The sequence below is a fragment of the Stegodyphus dumicola genome, chromosome 9, assembly GCF_044657685.1.
Source record: "Stegodyphus dumicola isolate Sdum_Otavi_A_Nest chromosome 9, ASM4465768v1".
Taxonomy (NCBI): Eukaryota; Metazoa; Arthropoda; class Arachnida; order Araneae; family Eresidae; genus Stegodyphus; species Stegodyphus dumicola.
The window spans coordinates 76,746,869-76,763,063 of NC_140776.1; the positions used below are offsets into that span (position 1 = coordinate 76,746,869).

At 32.3% G+C, this 16,195-nt stretch overlaps 1 protein-coding gene across 8 annotated transcripts in view; it reads right to left on the minus strand.

Moving 5' to 3' along the window:
* The window catches only part of LOC118193931 (rho GTPase-activating protein 45-like), a 341,239-nt gene that overhangs the window by 71,439 nt on the left and 253,605 nt on the right, over positions 1-16,195 (minus strand). The window lies entirely within an intron of this gene.

Below are 16,195 nucleotides of genomic sequence, written 5' to 3' on the forward strand. Positions count from 1 at the left end.
AAAACACTTTTTCAAATAAATTTTAAAATGATATAGTTTTCATTTAATAAACATCGGTATAAAAATTTTTAAACCGATAAATAAAAAATTTTAATTTCATTTTTTATGAATTTTTTCATTTTTTAAGAATTTAAATAAAAAATTTTAATTTCATTTTAAAAAATGAAATTAAAATTTTTTATTTAAATTCTTTCAGAAAATTTCATTTAAAAATGAGTAAATGAAAGAAAAATACATGTCATTTTATGACATAAACTGTTGTTTACATTCTACATCTCAAACCATCAATTCAAATTACACTTTAAAATAAGTAAATGAAAGAAAAACACAAATCATTTATGACAGAAACTATTGTTTACATTCTACATCTCAAACCATCAATTCAAAACACATGAGCGTCAGAACATCTAACCCTCGTCTACTTCTAATAGAATCATTAAAAACATTTAAAAAGATAGTACCCACATTCGTGAATGAAAATATACACCTCTTTCATTCAGCACATTTAGATGCGGTAGCCAAATATTTCACGTTTGATTGGCTAACGTAATTGTTACGTCTGCAACAAGTCAGGTGGCCGGTATTGCCATTTTCGCGGCTTTAATGAAATAAAACTTGGTAGAAAAATTCGTAACTCCAGTCTCAAATTCTGAGATCACAGGGAGTGGATAATATCCTATTAAAATCAACGTCGCGCATTCTTGTTTGTCCTCAGTTCAAATTCGAACGGGCTGGCTGTTTGGGAATTTTAGTGGTTTTCATTGAGTGTAATACGAATTTCATCGAGTGTTTCATCGAGTGAATACGAGCCAGTTTCCCTTTAAAGGTCTTCCATAAAAAGACCGTAGCCCTTAAAACTAAGGCAAGGAAACCTTTAAGTCCTTTTAAAAAAAGGTAATTCTTAAGAATTTTAGAAAGTCCTCTTCTTAGGAAGCTAGCCTTGATGCTCTGTCGTAATTTAAGTAATTCTAATCCGTCTGTACAGTATAGTTACAAAGACTGTACAAAAAAATTACTGTCTTAAGCTGCACTTTCAATTCCTACTTCGCTATGCGCTCACTGAATTCTAGAAACACATTTCCAGTTTATAATAATATCAGTTGCTGTAACATCAGCTAACTAGAAGAACAAGAACATTTGTACGCATAGTTTTAAAAATAACTTGGGCAATCTGCAGTTAAAAACCGTAGGATCTAAGAAGATCATGGATCACATTTCTTAGATGAATCAGACTGAAAAGACTATCCTTCCGATGAGGCAGACTTCCAAAACGACTTAGAAGTAGCTATTAAACAAGTAACAATTTTAATTTAGTTATACAACATAAAAATTATGGAAGAAACAATTTAATTGAATTAATAGCATCGCCAAAGAACTAGCAGTACTCGAGATAAAATTCAATAGTAAAATTATTGTAACGATCAGGGTTTCTTTTCTTATGCCACAGATCATTATTCATGTTATCATTATTCAAGTAACCAATTTCTAATGGATACAATTTAAATCGATGTGTTATGTCGCGAATTTTAATTGCAGTATTACAGTATTAATATGTGCTTTAAGTTATCATTAATCTAGTATTTTTATTTGTACTCATGTATATTTTAATCTGAAAAAAAAAAAAAAAAAAAAAAGAGTATTCTTAAGTTGTTAAAAGCCTTATTTAGGTGTAACTGTTGGTGTAACAAAGACAAGAAACTGGTGAAAGAGCCACCTGGTTTATACGGCCTTTTACTACGAGTTGCGTTGTCGTTTTCTTCGCTGGTAGCCTTTTTACTAACGGCTTTTGAAACGAAAATCGTCTTCCTTTCGCTTTGTTGTATTTGCAATGTTTCTTTCAGTAAGCTTAGGTAATTGGATTCTCGTATAGCTTAGTTTCCGCTTGTTAGTTGGACCAATTTACTTTCACACGTTCTGAGTAAAGATGTTTGGCTTCATTGTCAGATTTTTCTGGGTTTTGATTCGTCGTGGGGGTGGAATTTTCTTAGTTAAAGATGAAGTAAAATTCTGGGATTGGTAAGATTTAATTTTATGATTTTTGTGGGCCTATGAACTTACAGAGGCGGAGAAATCGAGATTTCTTGGGAGGCTTGCAACTTGTTAGATTCATTCGGATTCTGATTTTTGAAGAAGAAGGAAAAAAAAAAAAAAAAGTGGGGGGCTTGACTTCTTGCGGGTCTTTTTCTCGCGAGCGGCGTGTACCAGCGGGCTGCGGACCTGGATTTCTCTCGGCTTTCAGCTGATGAGAATTTTACTCAAGTTGAGACAAAATGCTCTACGCAAAATATAGCTTCGTGCTTCTTCGTTATATTTTACCGAGAACTTTAGTAGACATTCTTGAGGTGATCCTAATACAGATGTTCGTCCTACCTTTTCCCTGTTCAGTGCCTTTCCAGTTTGGGTCCTTTCAAGGTGTTTTCCTGATTTTATTGAAGCGTCCCTGATAAAGACTGTTCCTGATTTAAAAGAAGAATCCCGATACCCGTGTTTGTTAAAACGTTAGATTTTGTTGAAGCGTTAGCGTCCCTAATTAAGGATGTTCCTGATTTGAAAGAAGCTGCCTGATACCAGTATTTTTCCTGGGGTTTTCGATGATGGCATTCCCGATTTCTTCGAGAGGCAACGAAATGAGCCGGACGATCTGTTGAACTATTAAAACTCCATATTAATCAGTCGATGATGGCATTCCCGATTTCTTCGAAGGTTCAACGAAATGAGCAGGATTAGCTGCTGAACTATTAAATCTCTAATATGCGGTTGATGATGGCAGCCCCCAGCAACGGAAAGACTGATGTATGAACTTCACCCTGCGAGTGATTTTATTCTGTCTTTTCTATTTAAATTGTTACCGAGTAATGATAGTTATGTTAATATGCGTGTAAACGAAGTGAATAGAAGAATTAAATAATGAGTAGTTATATTAATGTACTTGTAAACGAAATGATTTAAGATTTAAGTAATGACAAGTTCAAAATCGTAAAAACAACCTTGTATTTAGCGTCAAACACTCAATCGATTTCGAGGGCAGCTAAAGGTCCCTCTTCATCAGGAGAAAGAAATACCTGGAAAGAAGAAAATAAAGGGGAAGGAGTCTCAGAAACACGTGGTCCTTATCAGCACTGCACGTGGTTATAACTGGATTTTTAATCAGAGTTGCCCTGGCCGCCTACTTTTACTGAGCCAGGCTATCTGATCAAGCATAAAGGACAAGAAAAATTAGCGAAGTTAAAAATAGGAAGCGAAGGGCAAATGCACCTTCAAGCTCAAAATCTGAACTTCAAATAAACATTCTTGAAATTCATTATTTGAAGTTCAGATTTTGAGCTTGAAGGTGCATTTGCCTTCGCTCCCTATTTTTAATTTTGCTAATTTTTCTTGTCCTTTATGCTTGATCAGATAGCCTGGCTCAGTAAAAGTAGGCGGCCAGGGCAACTCTGATTAAAAATCCAGTTATAACCACGTGCAGTGCTGATAAGGACCACGTGTTTCTGAGACTCCTTCCCCTTTATTTTCTTCTTTCCAGGTATTTCTTCTCCTGATGAAGAGGGACCTTTAGCTGCTCTCGAAATCGATTGAGTGTTTGACGCTAAATACAAGGTTGTTTTTACGATTTTGATTGTCACATTAGCGTGTTTCTCTTCTAGTCTAATGACAAGTTATTTAAATATACCTGTAAACGAATGATTAGGAAATTGGTACAACCACCTAAATTGTGAGTTATAGATTGTTTAAAAAAAAAAAAAAAAAAAAAGCATACCTACTCTTAACATGAGTGTAATGTTGAAAATGATATATATGTTAATTTGCATCATAAGGTTAATTTGTAGGGGACTGATCAGTTTACCTAATTATCATATGTTTGAATATTCTAGAAATTAATTAATGTGTTTGCCTTATAATTTTATTGCATTTATTTATCTTGTGTATTTATTTTTTGGGTGGTCTTTCAAGTCCTTCCATTTGTTTGGGCCGAGAGGCTTTTTAAGAAACATGGAGTTTTATTGAATTTGGATTATTGTTTTTCCCTAGTGGGCTTTACAACAAGCTCTATTGTACTAACTCATTACCACTATACGATTGTTCTTATGATATATTTTTTTTGTTAGTGTGTCCGGCACCTAGCGAGTTTAAGATGAGGTAAAGTTTTTAAAGAGCTTAAAACCCCTAATTTTTCAGTATTTAACAGTTGCAGTGTTAAATCTAAGCGACTAACAGCTCAAAAATTAGCTTCATGCTAAGTAACACTGAAATGTGTCTCCCAAACTTGTATCGATTTTTCAGTCAAAATATAAAATAATCCCTTTTAAAACCTAAATTTCATGAATCTGCAAATACACAAGAAAGCTCACAAATAATGGCATTTATATTTTATGAGATAATTATCAGAGAAGCAGATTTGAAGTTAGTGGCACTAAAAGAAGAAATTTCGTAAAAGAAGAAATTTCACTAAAAGAAGAAATTTCGTAAGCGTTTGAATGTTACTAAGAATAATTTAAATAATAATAATAAATAAATAATATGACCAATAAAATCATTAATAAAAAAACACCCGAAAGCTTTCAGATTTTATATTACGCCCAAACGGGCGTTCTCTTTTTAACGTTTTGTGTGATATCTTTATTTATTAAATATCATGTTCTTCCCACTTAAATCATAACATTCAATTCAACAGCAATTTAGAATTTCCGATACACAGTCTCGGGCGCTGGAGATAAAAATGTTTTTCTTTTTCGTTGCCATTGCTCGCTTTGAAATCGTTGAGTTTGTTAATCAAAAATTCGTCTAAGTTTTACAAGATGTGAAATAGATTATAAAACAAATTCCAAATTTGGACTTCTAGATGCTTATATTCGAGTGGAGGCCTATGCTATTCAAAATTTTATGTCTCTAGGTACCGTTGCTTTATGACAATGTGAGAAACATGCATACATTCATGCAGATTCTTCATTATTTAATTTCTTTAAATATAATGCAGGGCTCTAACATTTGGTGGCAACAATATGAAAAGTGAAACGCTGTTTATAGTGAACCAATGTAAAATGCAAAAACGAAATTAATAGCCCTTTTAGGCAAATTGCTCCTTTGGGCTAATAATAAAAATTAATTTTTTGCACTTAAAAATTCTGATACTATATCATTCTTTGTCACGCAACTGACTATACTCAGAATTGATTTTACCAAGTGGGTGAAATATATTACTTCTAGACATGATTTCACAGACATCCTTAGACTTGAATGTTGCTTCAGTGTTCTTCAATAATGTAATTTCTGGGTCAACAGCCGTCCTTCATATCTCGATTCCATCACCACGTGAACCTTGCTAACCTGTTTCAGAATACCTTTATGCCTTTAAGGAATACTTTAGTAGACAGTGCGCAATATTAATACGACACTAGTTGACAGTACACAAATTCAATTCACGAATTCTTTTTCGAGAAAATTAACTTTCCTTTATTTTCAGCTTCCTAGATGCTTTCTTACTATTTGATCCATAGCGAATTAAAACTAAAATTTACTCAATGTAATCATTGCTTGGATAAGTAAACTCGTTTGAATATATCAGGAAATCTTGAAAATTTTTCAGGCGACAAAAGAACTGAACAGTAATTTTTGTAGAATATGTAATATTTACATATGAAATAATTTGGAATATTTAAGACAGCTACTGATGCATAAGGAAGAAGTTTGCAGTCATGGTTCATCTTAATATCTTTGTTTATTTTTCTTCAAGAACATTTTTATTAAGCCAGCACAAATAACATGACGCAGTTCAAGAAATTTTTCACTGTTTTGAGGAAAGAAGCAGCAGCAGCAAGGGACTAGTTAGCACGAGAAGCAGAGAACGAATGCGACGTGTTCAAGATGAAATCTTGGTGCAGGTTGAGTTAGTTTCGGTTTAGCTGTAATTTGATTGGATAAAACTGATTGCCTGAAATTGTTATTGGTCGTTTGAGTTCCAGTTTACAAAATTATTTTTGTAATTATCGTTATGTAAGAAGCATATAATATGATAAATCTGGAAATAAAGAGGTTTATTATAAACAGTTGCTATTTTTATGATGGAAAGGGAAAATATCCAAATTGAAATGGACAGCTAAGGGACTATTACAAGTTAACGTTACAGTTTGCGAAGAGTTCACCGGTAATTTTTTTATGAAATTAAGAAACTGGTTATCCGCTTAGTGAAAAACTGCAAAACTATGCAATTTGCTTAACGCAAATGATACTTGAGGATACAAAAAGCTATCGAATTAATATTAATGATGAAGGGATGATCACAGAATTCTACAGCTAGGATGTCATTTTCCATACTGAGAAAAAACACTGAAAGAAATTAGTTCTTGCTATATTCCCAGGTACGCTTCGCAGAATACTTATCTTAAAATATTAGTCGCTCTATGATTGGCAGTTCTGATACCAGTAGCTGAAGCGGAGAGAAGTTTGATAGCTGAGAAAAATTGATAAAACTTGTTTGAGGTTATGTTTAAGTCAAGAAACTAGCATTTTTATCTCTAGGAAATGATAATATTCCATGATCATGATAAAGGACTTACGAAAGGCACATGGATTTATGATAGTTTGCATTTATAATAAATGCAAATGTTGAAAATGCTGTACTTTTAATCAAATAAAAGTATATTATGATTTGGGGACGCCAAATGTTCTAATCGCCTTGCCTCCGACTATAGTGGAGTATACACGTCTCTCTCTCTCTCTCTCTCTCTCTATATATATATATATATATATTACAACTTACATCTCTTGATTGGCTCAGCTACTAAACTCCCTACCATAAATAGTTGGTCAGTTAAAATTAAAACTTGAATTACATACTTTTAAAATATACTTTGATTTTTTCTAGATTTATATTATTTAAATATTTTAATATTAAAGTTTACAAAATTTTTAATAATACAAAGATAGCAGCTTGGCACTCAACTTTACTTACATAAGCGCCATCTATATAATTTGCAGAACACACTTATATCACTTAGGAAATACTTTCACAGACCCCAACGCTATATGGTAGGTAAGTTAGAATTAAAACTTACTATTTACTTGCTTTTAAGTATAATACACAAGAAACCTCACAAATAGTAATTTTAATTAAGTAAATTAAAAGTTATTTTTTATGTATACCTTTTAAGTATTTTTTATGTAGTATTTAAGTATTTTCTAGATATGTAATTGTATTTTTAAGTATTTATTTGTTTTTTATAAATCATAAATTAGTTCTTTTTAGTTTTTTATTGGTTTATATAAATTATGTCTAGTTCCTTTTTGATTGATATGCATATTCGTGTCGGGGAGGTTTCTGTAGACAAGGGCTTCTAAAATGCATTGGTTTCTAAATTAATTTTTCTGAAAAATTTAATTTTTTAAAAAAATTTTAAAAAATTAATTTAATATTAGACTTTACATTTCTTAATTCTCAAAATACTTCATTGGTATTTTCCTTTTAGACCTTTATTTTAATTGCTAATTTCTCAAGGTACCACTTTATTGGTATTTCTTTTTGGACATTCTTCACTATGTATTTACTTTTGGTTTTGACTTTTACCCTTGCCTGCATGAATGACGAAACACGAATTGAATGATTGTAAAGTTAGGTTTGGAGGCAACTACCGCTCGATAAGTTTGTCTCCTGCCTGCTCAACAGTCACTCACTTATGCATTAAAAAAAATTTTTTTTAGATTAATTTTAATTTGTTAAATTCGTGAATTTATTTTCATGCTTTGGTTTTGCACTTGATTTACTTATGCTATCTGAATTTAAATGATATTGTAGATTAGTTCGAATATTAAATCTTTTATATGTTTGCACATTTTTAAATTATTTTAACTTTAAATTTGCTTTTTACGTATTACATGTTTGTTAAAATTTATATATATATATATTACATATATATACACAAACACATATGTAAACACCAGCCAAAAAATTCCTCGTTGACTCAAAATAAGCTGTAATGTGCATATGAAGGATATTACTAAATAGGACCTCACATATTGAGAAAATGGACTATGATATGTTTCTGCATCAAAAGCATTATTTCTTTTTAATAAGCCCCAAAATACAAAAATTTAAACAACTGGAAAGTTTTTATTATAGAAGAAAACAAAATGCTTGCAATTTATTCTAATATTAAAATTTGATCATTAATCTTTTCAACGAATTCTCTTTTTTTTCATTCTCCCCCTCCCTTAATACGAATGATTTTTAATCAGGTAATTTTTCACTTACAAAATTTCCATTGTATGGCATAATTAAAAAAAAAAATCAACTTTCAATATTTTCTTTTAGATTATTTTATTTAGCAGATACAGGTATTTAATGCCATCAGTACTTGAATTTTAAGATTAACTATGTAATTTCCATTTTAGTAGTTTAAGTACAACTGAAGTTCCCTAGCACATACTGGCGGGTTAAAGGTATTGTCCGTTATCAGAGAGTGTCTGTTAAATGGGGAAAGCCAGCTGATATTTCTTATCCTCTGTTTCAAGGACCTGGGAGGCCAGAAACATTCTGTTAATTAATTGGAAGTGTTCAGTAACGAAGGATCTGTTAACGAAGGTTCCATTATTATAAACACGGAATTTAGTTAATTTTAAAACGAAACGGCTCTTTTCATTAAGTTAATAGTCATTTATTAACTGGGTAAAAATTCTCAACAGCAGTGCAAAAAAAAAGAATAAAAATTCTCTGTGCGTTGAGGGGGGGGGACGAGGGTGATAGAAAAACTCTCATATTCTTCAGCTAGCACCATATATTAGTGTGAGCATATACTCGTATATATATATACGATATTAGGAATGTACGATGATTAGGAATACTTAAGAAAGAAAGATAAGTTCTTTACGCGAAGGAAAGAAAAGAAAAACGTCCACTTCCAGACAATCATGTTACATGGATAACAAATGGTCACGAACTCAGTTTGCCAAATGAATATACAAAAATATTTCTTTTGAAATTTATAACTTTCAGTTATTTCAGAGAATACTTTTCCGCTTCCTGAGCAGGATGATAAAGGCAAACAAAAAATTCCAGGGAGTAAAAAATATTTTCTATTATCCAATTTGCCCTTCGAGCGAGAGCAGCTCATTCTCATAGCATTCGTCTTGGATCATAATAGAAAAATCAGGCAGGAAAGTCATTAACGATGCACCCATACCCCTCCCCTTCCAAAGATACTCGGACACACAGACACTTTCGTTAACTGCGCAGCTAGGAATAGATGATGACTCACTCCAAGAACTTCGTTCTTTCGACGCAGTCATCCTGCACTGTCGTTATCGCTTTGGATTGTTAATGTGCCCACTACCGGTTGACACTACAAAAATTATACTCAATTAACGTGGAATGTGGGAGAAATACTGCAGACGGAGCTCTAAGAAAGAATTACTGCTTTGTTAGAAAATCAACATTTTGCACTTTCTTAAAACTAACTTCTCTGAGAGATACAGATTTAACATAAGGACTGAAATTTTTCTAAACAATCGAAATGAGAACAGTGAAATTTCGTAAATGAAACATGGTTAAAGTTGAGAGCAAGCAGTATGTGTAACGGAATAAATATGAGAATCTTTTCAGGCAAAATTGTTAAACAAGGGTCTTGCTCAACAGCCAGAAATTAATAAGACAAAGTACTGCTTAAAAAGTTTTTTGAAACTTCAATACAGGAAGTGTTTGCAGGAAGAGAATTTAGGGGTTGTTTATAACACAAGAGTAACTAATTTACAGTTTTCAGAAGTGGTGATAAGACGGCAACAGGAAATCAGGACTACTAAAATTTCCTCCCTTTGCTGAAGGAGGTACATGTTCTCCCCCCCCCCAAAGATATGCATTTTTATTTTTATTTTTCCAAATATCTATACTTAACCATTAACTGAACTTGCCTGACATACGAAGTGCCTTATCAGTGTACATTATGCTCGAGGCCCGGTGACGCAGTGGCTAGCACATCGTGCTGCTGCGCCACAGGTCCGGGGCTCCATTCCCGGGCTGGGCAAGGTCGACTCAGCCTTTCATTCCTTGATTTCCATCACTTGGGTCGATAAAATGAGTACCAAGTTCGCTTGGGACTAAACACTGGGGGTCCTGCGACAAGTTAACCACTTGTTCAGGGCATATGCTTACGCATCCCGGGGCCCACGGTCAAGAAAGCAGATTTCGGGCACTGCAGGCCTTGGCCCACTAGGGCTGTTACACCACTGTTTTAGTTCAGTTTATTTTAAATATTTAGATCAATGGAAATTATTATCAGTGAGGAATTCCACTTTTACTCATAATTCTGGCAGAAGAAAACCGTTTTGCAAATCTTAACTGCGTGAAATGATCCCTAGGGTCGAGTCATATACGCCCTTTAGAATGCTAAAGGAGGCTAATGATGTTTAAGGCTCGAGAAAGAGAGATGATATGCAGAAAGTGTCGGAAAAGGGATTTTTATCTCAGACAAATTTCTTTTTTCGCTGGTATAATTGCTTTGGAGTTTGAGTATTTTCTATTCATTAAAAAAAGGAATCTGAAAAGAGTTCAGATTTTAAAAATCACCCGAAAGGATTTGTCAAAGTTTTATACGCTCTCGCTGAGTTTGCAGTCTAATAGTCTGCTGTTGCACTCCACTCCTGCTAACTCAATTATTTTTGTCTTTTTCGCTTTATTATTATACATAATTTTCTTTGGACTTACGCCATGTATAATTTAACAGCAAAGCTACAAAAGCTTTAAAACCAGCATATGTTATGAGTATTAGCATGCATTTTTCATTTTGTTTTTCAGTCTTTTCTCTCATTTAACATGCTAACATTTTGTGTGTGAACTTTATTCAGTTACGTTCACTTGGCCACATAAAATTCAATTCAACAGCAAAATTACAAAAGATTTTAAAACAGCATATCTTTAGAATTTTCAATATACAGTATAGCGCGCTAAAGATAAAAATGTTTTATTCCTACTGTGTTACCAGTGCTCGGTTTCATATCGTTGAGTTTGTTAATCAAAAATTCATTAAAGCTTAACAAAATGAAACATAAAATTCGAAATTCAAAATTCGGCCTTCCAGATGCCCATGTTCGAGTGAAGGACTACGTTATTCAAAATTTGATGAGGCTATCGTCGTTTTTCATAATGCGAGGAAGATACATGCAGATTCTTCATTATTTGATTTCTTAAAAAATAATAAGAGTGATAATATCTAGTGGCCAACAGCTTGAAATGTGATGCAGCCGTTTACAGTGGAAGACGCAATATCCGATTTCGAGACTAATACCCCATTGAGAATAATGCCTTTTCGGGCTTTAAAAAAACTTTTTATGCATTAGATACTTCAGTTGAAAAACAATCTTCGAAATTACTTGGAATCTTAAATTGACTTTTGGAATCTAACTTAATTTACCAAAATCTAACATCCCTCCTCAGAAATCATTCCATTTTTTCAGCTGTCGTATTGCTACTAATAAGGTGAATTTTAAAATAAAATATTTAATCTTTCATTCTGAAGCGATGATGACGAGATAGTTGGTATACCTTGAGAAGGAAAGATGATGTCATTCGTACTTCATTATTAAGCTAATATGAAGGAATAATTTCCCTACGCTCAGGTGCAGTGATATCTCAGTATTCTAGGTCCCATGTAACTACGTATAAAACTCGTGGGGTGCGCACACATTGAGAGAGTGTCAGGTTTTCAAAGAGAATGGAGACTAAACTACAGAAATAGAATTTACTGAATATATCTTTGTTAATTTTGGTTTAAAATCCATCCTTGTTAGCAGATCTATGACAATTTTTCTTTAATCGCATACGACCGAGTTAATAACAAACATATTTTTTTTTTTTTTTTTACTGTTTAATGTACTTTTCTAAAACAATGTACGTTAAAGAAGTTATCATATATATATATATATATTTCCTTTTCAATCACTTTTTTTCTCTGTATTTCTACGAATTTTTAATACTCTATATTTCGCATGAAAATAATTTTCCCTCTCCCCGTACGAAGAACTGATATATTCCTCGTAAAGAATAAATATATATAATTTGATAGACTCTAACTTAAAAGTATTTCGAAAAATATAGGATTTTTCTTCCTTGCCTCCTCCTATAGAACCCTCTGTATGCATTCGTATGCGTATGCATATACATATGCATACTGTGGTTGAACAGCCTCAGAGATTTTTATCTTCGACCGCCTTTGACAGTTCTTACACTAAATAAGCTTTTACCAAGTGCTTCCAGACATTCTATACTTACTCTCTTCTTATCGAGGTAGAAGAATTACAACCAATCTGTCATATGTCATCTCCATGATGTTGCAGCAGAAATTTTTTCTTAGCAGTTACGCCTCATTGAGATATTTTTACTGATACTTTGAATTTATATGAATTAACTACTTGATATTACGAAAACTTGAAAAACGGCAGATACGTAACAGCAGTGTTTTACAAATCTTCGCAACAAAAGGCAACTTCAACAGCCATTCCATACAATTAGAAGAATGATCTACTGTTTAGATAGACCAACCTTCAACTTAGATTTGTTTAATGCAGCTACATTTGTAAATTAATTTACGTTGACTACGAAACCATAATTACATACATTGCCATTTAGAACCACTCTTTGTATCTTCCATATTAATTATTAAGCAAATGGTCTTATTAATTTACAAAAATCAAGAAGTTAAGGAGTTGGAAATATTTGAAAAGTCAAAAAGTAGTCGAACTTAAGATCTTCTGCATGCCAAATCAATATGCTAATCGTTTCAAAAACCCTAAAACTTACAGGAGGATTGAATTTAGTTTCTTTACCATTCTCCTCCGCCTTAAAAGTCAACTGAGGAGATGGTGGCGGGCAGATTCCCATTCGGCCAGGCCAATCTTAATTCGATGAAAAAGAATTACTTCTGTCTTTTCTAATTCATACGCTAGATTTAGCACTAGGAGAATTCGGGGGGGGGGAGATACATGAAAATACAATGTGTTCTCCACCGAAGTCGAATACGGGATGTTCGGCCGGAAGGAATGACTGATTAACAATTGCCCATAAAAACACAGCAGAGAAATGGTATTAATTTTTTTTTTTTTTTTTTTTTTTTTTTTTTTTTTTTTTAAACTCAGCGAAGCAACTCTCAGACCAAACTCCAATTCCTATCCTATTTTAGTAATTTAAGAAACAACCTGAATTTTTTCAAAGAATCTGCATAATAATTAACTCTGAATGAAATGATTTGTTATTTTCTATAACTGAAATATAGTGCTTTCTTGACGAATTTTGAGATAACTTTCAAAATTCAATATGAAAACGCTACCAAATGTCGTCGTAGTGTTAAAAATATTTTAGAATTGGACTAAGTTAGATTATGGCAAAGCATGCGAAGGCTATCTGTCAACGGGCTGGCTGACATTGTGCAGAATTCAAGGAAACTGGTTCTCATCTACATTACGCATATGGTAAATTAATAAAGCCCCATGCAACCGATCATTAAAACCAGAACAAGTTCAATCCCTACAACCAGAATTTGGAGCTAACTACCGCTGTTCCACGGTTTCAGCTATTTTAGTCCTCTCAAATGCAAATATTATTGCAATCACAAGAACAAAACTTAAAAGAATAAATCAAGTAGAAATTTTCATCTTTCTGTATAGCTTATTAAATTACTAAGACTATTTCCTATTTATTCCATGCAATTCAAAGAAAGAAATTAAGTGGCCTGTATACGGCCATCTATGAAAGATTTCTTTCACAGATTTAAATTTTCTATGAAAGATTTCTTTCACAGATGGCAAGTAGTCGAACATGGCTAAAATATTTTTCATAGAGTGAAAGATCTGTAGTAGAACTTTCTTAATAACCTTTACAGCAAAGGGCAACCAGTTCATTTTGTATCTTCCCCCCAAAAAACGAAAAAGCAAACTATTCACTAGTTAAAGTCACTTGTTAAACTTAATTCACATTAAGGTTTAAACCGTTCTTTAGAAATAAGTAATATAATTAAAAGTATACTTAAGAAATTTTATTGAGTCAAAAGACATTTAAAGCCATGCACACAGCTGTTTCATCATCAAATGACGGATTCATATCATTCTCTAATAGAAAGATTCGAGTCGAAAATTTTCGTAAGCGTAAATCATCAAAGATGCCGTATATTTTTGTATCCTAAAAACATCATTTTAATGAAACGATATGATTTTCAAAAATATTTTATAAGGCTAAATATATTTATACTCTCCTATATAAAACCTATGCGTTCTGTGATGCAAGGGAAATGTTTTCGTAATTTTAAATTTGTTTTCTTTTCGGTTCCAAAACTTAAACTCGAAGTATACAGAAGCAAATAAGATGCATTTGGAAGCATAAACTTGCGAAATTTAAATCTCAGGAATAATATTTTTGAGATTTATTTTTCCATACAGCTAAGACATCTGGAACTTGTACAGAAGTAAATATGTCTTTCATGAAAAATAATAACTAATACCTTAAACTCTGACTGTTATACTCTGATTGTGATACCTATTTAAAAATTAAACATTAACTATAAAAAATTCTTTACACTCTTCATGGAAAGTAAATGAATTTTTCAAACTATGATTTATGAAGGGTTAATCTATTTCGGCCAAGTAATGAAAGAATATTTGCAGTAAAAAGGAAAGTCTTTGAACTGCGATTTGCCTTTTCGAAGATGCAATGGCCGGGATTCAAGGTCCGCATGCGGTTCTTTCGATAATTAGAGTTGGGATTATGTACCAATATTCCACAATTTTGCAGTCTAAGCAACTGAGGCACCTACTAATTCTTGAGATGAAAATGCATGTATGTATTTAATAATATAGATTAGTATTATAAAGAATTAAATAATAGGTTAAAAATATAATTGACGTAATACTGCAGAAAATTTCCAGAATATCAAAAATAGTATAATATTAAAAAAATGTTACTTAATTTCAGTTTCTTTCTATTTTTGACACATGTAAGTTGTATAACACTCTAAATAGACAGAATATAAGTATTAACGAAAAGTCAAATGAGAAAGAACAGCAGAGCAAATTTAAGTAATTTATGATACAATCTGTTGGAAAAAATGCACAAAAGGTAACATTAAATGCAGTGTATCACGCTTTGCGTTTACGCAACAAAAAATAGTGCACAAGTTGAATATCTGAGGTTATTATGAATACTGATTGGAATACACTGAATGTAGCATTCAGAATTTAGTTTTGAATGACTGGAACTTTTATTATAAGTAACCAGGATCTATTTGTTAATAATTAATATCATTTTAAGCATCTTTGACTAACTGAAATCAAAGCGTCAGGTGTAATATTTCTATTTGAAAACATCACCACAAGAAAGCGTAAATACCCATTACAAATATCAAATGATGGTTTTCTAAAGAAAAATTACTTAATCATCATTATCATTCATTTTTCATACAAATTGTGCAAATAACAGTAATTTACCGAAGTTCGAACATCTATCACAGTTATTCGTGAAAACATTCATTCGTATCTGTAAACAAATAACAAATAGCAACTCGTAAAGACCATCCACCGCAAAGGTAATAATTTAAAATTCTGCTGTGAATCATGCATATCTCTGAACAGTACTCATTTCCGCAAACTTCGGTCGAAGCCCTGCTGAAAGAGTAAAAATATTAGTCATCGAGGTTCGGTTAAGAAAAAGTTTTTGGCAAAAAGGCGGTAACTGTTACAAAAGCCGGTTCTATGTATTTAAGGCCTCTAACAAAAGGAAATACTTATTTTTCTTCTTTGATTTCACTAAGAAAAGAGGACTTGATAATATTTTCGAAAAGAAAATATGAGGAAATAACGATAAATGTGGTTTAAAACTTATAAACCAAGAACAGAATCAATAAGGATTCTACCTGCACATTAAAGCTATTTATTTACATTCTTTATTTTACATTCATAATAGCTTAATGATAATAGTATGCATCACTCCACATCTTAAGGAAAAGTTGGAAATATTATGTAACATATTCTTCAGAAACGATGACAAACAGTTATTTTGTTAATTGTTTCTTGGACTCTTACGACACAAATACAGTCCACACTTTAATAAAGCGATGGCAGAAGATGGACAAGAAAATTGCTATTTGTTGAGAAAGCTGATGTCATCTAAAGCTGCTGTAGTCACAACGAAAATAATGCCTAAGTAGTTGCAAACAGAAGAAAGAAA